We start from the raw sequence: 9,143 nt of genomic DNA on the forward strand, positions 1-9,143 counted from the left end.
TCCAACTGTTTGATTACAAATTCAATAATCTGAGTGCACACACCAGGAGGTCTGAGGAGCCTCACAAATGAACAGACTTGTAATGTTCTACCCAATAAATGGCTTTCTGTAAGACACTAAGAATACACATTACAGTGTCAGAAGTTCAGGGGAATAACCCAGCTCAGATACCTGAAGGATCTTTTTATGCAACACTTTCCTGCTACAACATAGTCTTTTACTCATATTCTTCACAGTTTTATTCTATTCCCATTAGCTGGAGAACTACAATGTTGTTCTTCCAAAAACAGGCATCACCAGCAATCACAGAGTAATATATTGTTAGACTCTTGAAACAGAAGTAGAAACCATTTTTATCCTAATATTAGGGATGTCAGATTTCTATTATTTTTATATAGAATATTACAATTAATATTCCTCATGTTTACACTGTCTGCCTTTTTATCTGTACATTTATATATCTGTGAGTACACGGTATTTCCATCTATTTTCATATATATGTGCAAGCACACAGTTATGCCTGTCATGTATGAAATGCAAGAACGCTTTTTGTGATTACTGTGCATAACACTAAAAGAGCAAATCAGATGTACATACACTAATCTTACATTTACACCTCTCTTTACCATTAAATGACACAGCGTTACCACCTTACAAACACAGGAATTAATGCTACTGTTCTAAACATCCACTGAACAATAGCATGAAAATGCTCTTCATCCATTCTTAATCTAAACACTGACATCTTTGCCTATATATTGGGATTTACATATTTGGCTCATGTTATGACACACTTCAGCATTTTCTTGGCCTATATTCAGCTGCTGGGCTGATTACTTATTCCACACTGCACTCTGCATGGTCAGATACCACAAAGCCAAAAAGGAATCAGAACACAAATGGCACAGCTACACTCTGTGAAGATACTATCTGCCGTGATACAGCGTCAGAGCTTCTATTATAAATAAATAATAAGATTGGTCTACTTACAGTGTCAAATTAAATCTCTGCACATTAAAGAGGACGGAAATATGTCTATGGCATGCTTCCACTGTCATAAAACATGGTTTTACATCAAAACAGGCTCTCTAATTCACCTGTTAGGATTTTAATTAAAGATTTGATCTTGAAGTGATTATCAGGGTTAATCATATATCTTTTCCCAGAGTTGATGCTGACCACCTATAAGGAGTTAAAAATAACAAAATTTCAACTCCCGTGTAATCCTTATCCAGTTGCTCTCTTGGTGGAGAAGTACACTGTCCTTCATTGAAAATAAGGTCACCTGAGAGTCAGGAAAGGTATTAACACACATCTACTGACAAATCATTTAAACACTAACATCGGTAACTGTCTCTTGGGCACAAAATCAAGACAGATGATCCACACCTCTACCCTGTTTACTGTTAGTGGTATCTCTTTTTGGGAGTGCTAAAGGCATGTGGTAATACTACCATCTGTCATTTCTTTCACAAAAGAAGTAAAGCCAAAACCAGGTAAAACAAAGCATGCTGAAGCCCAAAAAGCAGATTTCTTTTTATAGATAGGCCTTGGGAGATCATTGCTTTCCTCCCCAGCTGTCTCAAAGCACCTTTTATCTATTATCAAGGGAAAAAAACCTGGCTGTAGACTAGAATTTCCTGATACACTGATCCCAAACTCTAAGTCAAAACACACGTGTCCTATTCCTGTTACTATTGTATGTGACTTACAACAGAGGACAATATTGCTCCATCCTCAAGAAGAAACAAATAATTGTTATGAATGCACAGGGAAAAGCAGTACAGTTGCATAAAGGGAAAAAACCCCATATGATGACATATCAGGCATCTAAAAATGGGGGTTTTGAACAAAGGAATGGTGCTACATTGTAAAGCATGAAATGATTCTCACAAACATCAGCAAGAGATAAGAGTACAAAGGTCCACAGTTTGTCTTCCTTCCTAGCACTCTCTTAATTCAAAAGGAAAAGAAACGACCTGTTAATTTATTTGCTTTTCTCCCCTGCCCTCACTCAGTACCAGTTCTTCCAAATTCATCTAGCATCTGAAAATTGATGCCAGGTCTCACTCATGCTTATCATCTGAGATCCTACATGTCAGATTTGGATTTCCTCTCTATGCCAAAAAAGTGTAGATGACTAAACCAGAATATAGGCAGTAAGGTGGCATTTTAATTGTATTTACCATTGCTGCACTGCTTGGAAAATCACACTGTCCTTGGAAGTACATCACCTTGCACATGAGCTTTCTCTCTTAATCTTTTAATAAACTGCTACCAAGATATGAAATAAAATACACAACCCCCCAGATTGCCAGCTGGCACTATCAGAGAGCCAGTCATGAACATTTTATAGATCCACAGCACTGCGTCCTCTGGGAGCTCCTCTGTACAATATATGTCAACATACATCAAGGGAGGAGAAATGCACTCCTGAAGATCCCCTCAAATTACAAAAGCATCTTACAGCACTTCATTTCTGACAAAAACACAGACAGCCTGGGTCTGAGATGGCTCTTTTTCCTATATCATGATTCAAATACCTACAAATCCAAGCTGTGTTTGGAGCAGGCAATCTTTTTGCCACCTTTGGCATGAGACCCAAATTCCTGCTGTATTCCATTCTTGTTCAGACAATAAAAACCCACTGGCTTGGGGTCTCAAAAGTTACTCATTCCCAGACAGAGCCCAGAAGCAGCTCCCTACTGGCTGATTGGTAAGGAGGAGCATCTGAAACTCTTTAGGTTGCTATCATAAAAGATTCTGGGTGGAGAATGCAAAGGGAACAGTGGTGAGAAGAAAGTATGTGTTGGTAGACCAATGGGAACATTACCTTGTATGGTTTGGGTTTTGTTTTCCATTAGCTGTAGGGGAGGAATGTAAACAGTCTTCTCAAACTGATGTCAATTTGGATTAAACCAGAAGACCTCTCAGTAAGGCCCTGTGTGAGAAGAATGATTTGAGTTTCAAATCACAGCCTCTTTTATTGCTTTGCCCCTAGATCTACTACAAGCTCATTTGGGAGCAATTCATTCTTAAGTATAAAGAATTATTTTATTTTTAAACATAGTTCAAATACATAATTTTGTATTTCAAACAGTATTAGATTTTTGACCTTTTTTTTTGTTCAGATGGACAGTTATATCTGAAATAGCAAAAAGACAAAAATGTCTGTATGACTTCTGCTTTTGTAGATAGATGTGTCATTTTGACTATTAAACTGATCAGAAATCTTGACTGACTCTAGTATACTCATAAAATATTTCTGTCTGTAGCTCAATGTGTGTGTTAAACCCACTGATATGCTATGAATGACTCCCTTATGGCTGTGCAAAAGAGACTGCTACATCAATTACCTTGTGTGTGGACTTCTTTCTTTGGCAAAACCTCCATGTGTTCAAAGGTCTACTTTTTAGAAGCCAAAAATAAAATTGCGTAGAAGAGGTAAAAGCAGGTTCATGTTGAACCTCTTCCATTTAATCCAAGTGTTTTCCTTTGTCTGGCCTTATGCTGTTGGTAACACAAAGCATACTTTTCTGTTTGCATTCTGGCTCCTCCTCTGCTTTTCTCCCTCTCCTAGTGATCAGGCTGCTGTCTACAAAAACATCTTGAAAAAGAATAGATACCTTTTTCATCCCACTGTTCAGAAAAATTGTAAAACTTGCTTTGTAAAAAATCTCTATTTTGACAAATACCCCTAAGACTGTTGATGAATTTTAGATTTCTTATCACATCCCAGTTTAGTCCCATAATATGGATGAGGAACTCCACACATGAAGCTGTATGTCTACAAGTCAATGTAATAATAACACGGACTGCAGTTAGGCCTCTGATAATTTAATATGAATTCTCTAAAATATATCACGTGTATGTGCTTAGTATCTCCTGGAGTATCAGTTCACTTTCTAATTATCTGGATGTTCTGTGAAGAGTTTCTATTCCTTGCTGAATAATTTTGACTGTCATGAATTTAGTGATCACAAAGAGCAAGTTCATTATTTAATGATATACTGAAGCAGTCAAGACTTGACAGTCTGTATAACCATGATTGACTTAAAATAACCAAGGCAACCCAGTTTCTAAGTACATTCTCCTATTCCTTTTACGCTCCCTTTTCATGTCACCACTGCTCATAGTCTTTTGTCTTGGTTTTATTTTCTTCTCTCCCTCCAATGAAGTGTATGAGTTTTAGTAACTCTCCAATCAACAGAAATGCAGTGTTCTTAGCCACCTCATTTACCATATATTAGTGTGGGGCTCTTCATGTAATGGAGCATCCTAAAGGCCTTACAAGCCTTTTAATTACCTGTCACAAGTCCAATTACTGTATGTAAGCAGACTGCCTTGCTGAACCGAAAAAATACTGCATGCAGACATTGATTTTATTCAAGTGCTTCTGTGCATAATAACTGAACAGTAAGATCCTTTATGCTACGGTTTCAAACAAATTGAATTTGAACTCTCTGAAAGGGTAAATTCTACAAAGTACGAATGTTTTAATACTTCTGGGATGTGAAAGGTAAAAAAACAAAGGAGGAAATTAAAATTAAGTGAAGAGTATTGCAAGCTCTAAAAACAGAAATTGTGAAATTACCTCGGAAGAAAAGACAAGACTAGAGTTATTCAGTACCAGGGTTTGTAACAGTTTTGTCTGCTGTGCTGGTGGCCTTTCACAAGGCTTCCACACCCTTCTTATGCGTATCCATATTATGCTGAAGGCCTGAATAGTTCGGCTCGATTTCAGCCAAGTTTGCAAGTGTTCCTGTTCTCACCAGAACATCCTGCTGTAATCTGTGTCTGATGGTCTCAGGCTCATTGTGGCTGCTCCACTCAGCCTGCAGCCACTGGCTCTTCCTTCAGCACAGCAGCAGCCAGGAGGGCTTAAGCAAACTTTCTACCATCGTATGAGTCCTTCCTCTGCTCTGTAGCTCAATTGAGATCTTTATTGGTCACAAAACCTCAAGGTGTTCATGCATCTCCCATTCTAAAATTCATCCCACTGACTTTGCAATGCTGCTAGCATTGCAATTTATGCCTCTTCTGATTCAGGATGAAATGGGCCACATGCTACTAAAAAGGACCATTCCTGATATAACCTGGTTGCTACTTGAGAGGTCCCAAGCTTTAAAGATAATCCATGCAATCCTGCTCACATACAAGAGCTCAGACATTTAACTATTTATCCCTCCTCTGTTTCAGTGTGAGGTCTTGCAAAACCCAAGAAATCAAACTGGACCTACCCTAGAGGCTTGTAAAAGTTATCCTTTTTGAGGATGGCTGTTGCTTTAGAGGACCCAGAGCTGTTAGGTGAATTAGTCTGCCATTTCTAGACAATGACAGATTACACACAGAAATGTAAATGATTCTTTGCATTCCTTCCAAAGAGCATTTAATTAAATATTTAAATTAATAAAAGACATAGCTTAAAGCTTAGGATCTAAGCAGATCTTGGAAAAATGTGCCCAAATTTAATTATGTAATTGAGCATTTGCCTGTTTGGTATTTTTAACATAGGTTACAAAAGCATTAAGGCTTTAATTCTGAGCATACTCCTATGGGTATTTGGAATTCTACAAGCAACCTCTTTGGCTTGCTGTTCTCTGAAAAACTGTAGGTCAGACAGGGCAATTCCCATTAGCATATACTCAAGAAAATAGTCTCAATGGGACCTTTTAAATTACAAGAAGTCCCTGAAATTGAGAGTCAGAATACCTTAAGTACACAGGTGAAATGAAGACAGCAGTAGGCAGTATGTGGATACACTGTAGTGGTGTCTATGCCACAAAGCCTTGCTAAATGGTGACAGAGGTCACAGAGATTTAAGAAGCCCCAAACTCTCTACTCTTGATGAAGTACCTGAATCAGCACAATCATTGCCAGAGATGCAGCTGTGCTCATGCATGCTTTTGTCACTTCAGCATACAGTGCTTAGGAAAGGTGTTGCTATTCTGGTATAGTTCTTAGCAGTGATATTCTGAGGAAAAGCTGAGTCTTTAGAGTTTGGAGTATTTTCTATTATGTAAACAACTGGAATAGACTCTGTACCACATGAATATGGCAAGTTCCTAATTGTCCCCCTTTTTGCAAAAGATGTATTTGAAGTTTTAGAAAAAAGGAATTAAAATTATTTATATATATCAGGGGTACTCCAGCAAGCAAAATCCTTTAACCGGTTCATAATAAAGCAGAAGAATAGCTGCAAAAATGTATGCCTTATTTATCAGAGGTGTTTTTTTGGTTTTGCCCCACTAAGCACAATAAGCAAAGAATGTTCTATTCCATGTAGTCAGATGTTCCAGTAGGCAGCAACTGCAGCTATTGAGTTTGCTGCTGTTGCACGTGATGTTAGAACTTGTGCAGAACCACAAAGAATATTCTTTAACATATTTGGTCGTTCATCGTTTCACTCCCTAGAGTTCAAACCAATTGCAACTGTATTGCCATTGACAGGCCACAGATTAAAGCACAAATTTTCCGACTTTGTCCAGGTGATGTTGCAAGTCAACACTGAGGCTGAGGATAGAAGACAAGCTATCTGGTTTCCAGCCCTTCTTACTCTATTTTTCCAGTACCTGCTAATTCAAATTCATGGATTTTGGACCTGCCTGAATTTGAGTTACCTTTTTTTTTATTTTTTAAATTTAGGGTGCCCAAAGCATTTTGTATGGTTAATAAAAATTATACAGTGGGATCAGAAAATCTAATGATGAGAGGGAATGTAATCTTAGTACCCTTGTTCCTTATGGTATACTAAGAAGCACTTTTCTGCACTGAAGTGAGAGCCACAGCTGACCAAGAATAATGAAAACATGTCAGAGGTTGGTTCTACCATAATAGAATATAATGCACATCCTCTTCATTTTTATTTAATTGAGAAAACATATCTTATTCACTAAGTTTGCAGTTGTGCCTGACCACCTTCCACATCTGAGCAGCATTCAAGGGGGAGACACAAAGGAATCATAGGAGTATTCAGAACACTTGAATTTTTGTTAAGCCCAAGACCAAAACGACCATATTGTTGTATGTGCCTGGCTTTGTCACAGAAGGTGGATTGCCTTTGTTCTTGTGCAAAGTTGCTCAAAATAGAGCCAGTCTTATGAAATACTGGTGCTGAAAATGCATAAAACCAGAAAAAAGTTTATAATTTGCATAATAATTAAAAGGAAATGCTAGGATAAAATTTGCATAAAAATTAGGGTATCTGACTCACAGTAATGTCTTAAAAGGCCAGATCTGGGAGTACTGTATTGAGTTCCAACTCATTCCATCTACTACTTTCCTCTTCTAAATAAATTTTAAAGTTACATTTCTGAAGTAGGACAAGTTTTCTGATTACAATTTCACAAAACAATGAAACATGGAAGTCCATAAACCACTGCCACTTTTGCCTGGCTTAGAAACAAATTGATAAAATCTGCAGGTTTATCCCATTCAGACCCCCAGCTAAAACAGATCCCTTCCAACTACTTCCTAATGGAATGACCCCTGTGCAGGGTTTTTTCCCTGACATTTTCCATCACTCAGAAACAAACATGGTTAGGTAAGGTATGTAAAGGTTTCTTTCCCAGATGGTACTTGTTTTTAAGACTGCCCCTACACATTAAAATATCTGAATTCTACTTGATAAAAATCCTCACTGGTGATGCTGTAATGCCAAGATACAAATCTACAGCAATCCCCAAAGCCAAGGACAGATCGCACATTTTTAGGTGAGGTCACGACAAGTTCTCCTCGGCTTTGTGCTGGCTGTGTCTCTGGGGGAGTGCTCCTGATGTCAAGGACCTCGGCTTTACGGGTCTTCATTTCTGCCTTCCTCTTGCCCCCTCTGAAAGCCACCTTGTACTTGAAGTACCCTGTATATATTTTTATGTGCAGGTATATATATTATGCCGTCAGGTCGCTCACCCTAAGATGCTATTTAACCCTTTCTTCTGGGCTAAACCTGTAGGCTCTCCTGCCACCTCCACCACGCGCACACCTCCGGCTCCAAGGGCGGGGGGATCCGAGGCTCGGCGCCCCGCTTCCCACCGGCACTGCAGCCGCCCGCCTCAGAATCTGCTCATCTTACGCTGATTAAGAGAGTTCAAGACCGGCCCCGCTTGACAGCCAGGCCCGCACAAACAAGGCGAGGGCATTTCCAATAACCCGTCGGCTGCCGGGATCCGGGCGGGGGCCGGGTCGCAGCCGAAAGCAGCCCCGAGGTCGCTCCCGGCGCTGACGCGGGGCTCGGAGGAAGAAATCGGGCTTCGACCCCAAAGAGGATCCCTCGCATGCCGTGGTATTTAGCTCGGGTCTCCCCTCTCCCAGCCCAGATTACTCCCTTCCCACTTATCACCCGGGGGAAGGGAGGGAGGCAGGGAGGGGGAGGTTTTCCGTGCGCAGCCCGGCGCAGGTGACAGGAGGGAAGTCGAGGGGCAGCGCGGATCCCTGACCCAGATAGCTCCGGAGCACTGTCCGCCCAAGGAATAACTCTGCCGCCCTGCCGCCCCGGCCGAGCCGGAGTCGTCCCCTCATCATTTTCCCCATCCCCAAAATGTCCGCTGCGGCTGCTCCTGCCGCCGCCACCGGCGGGAGCGCACCCGCGGCCCCGGCCGCGCCTGCCCGGGGCCAGGGGGGTCGGGCCGCTCCCGGCATCCCGCCCCTCCCGCCGCCGCCTGCTCTTGAGTTACCTGTTTTGATGACCCGCGTAGGCTTTTTCGCCCCCCCTCCTCTCTGCAATGAAAATCCGCGGCCGGTCACTCGCTCCCCCCCTTCCCTCGCCTCGCCGCCGCTCTTCTTCCTCCTCCTCCTCCTCCTCTTCCTCCTCCTTCTCCTCCTCCTCCTCCTCAGCGGGAGCCGGTGCCAGTCAGTCACATCAGCTGCCCGGGCAGGCAGGGAGAGCAATGCCCAGCAGCTTCCGGGAGTTCCAAATAAAGACAAGTCCAGAAAGGGAGAGAGACGGTGGCAGAGATGGAGAAAGAAAGCAAAAAGTGGGTGGAGTGTGAAAATGGAGAGAGGGAGAGGGAGAGGTGTCTCACGGCGGCGGCTGGGAATCTGCGGGAAATGGCAGTGGTGGAGCATCGCGGAGGAGCAGGGCAGAGTGCAGGCAACCCAGGCTGGAGGACACCCATGGCCGCTGAGACGGTGGGGCTGCTTTTGCC

General features: G+C 41.8%; 1 protein-coding gene across 2 annotated transcripts in view; it reads right to left on the reverse strand.

The window, feature by feature from the left end:
* Positions 1-8,881, reverse strand: part of CAP2 (cyclase associated actin cytoskeleton regulatory protein 2) — a 74,324-nt gene extending 65,443 nt beyond the window's left edge. The window contains exons 1-2 of one of the 2 annotated variants that reach the window (XM_063402838.1): positions 8,673-8,881; positions 2,834-2,941 (exon numbers count right to left, since the gene is read on the reverse strand). The gene's annotated coding sequence lies outside the window, so the exon portion shown is untranslated. The remainder of the gene's footprint in view (positions 1-2,833; positions 2,942-8,672) is intronic. The other variant, XM_063402832.1, reaches the window with a different exon arrangement.
* Between the last annotated feature and the right edge of the window lie 262 nt (positions 8,882-9,143).

Source organism: Prinia subflava, chromosome 1 (genome assembly GCF_021018805.1).
Source record: "Prinia subflava isolate CZ2003 ecotype Zambia chromosome 1, Cam_Psub_1.2, whole genome shotgun sequence".
Classification (NCBI taxonomy): Eukaryota; Metazoa; Chordata; class Aves; order Passeriformes; family Cisticolidae; genus Prinia; species Prinia subflava.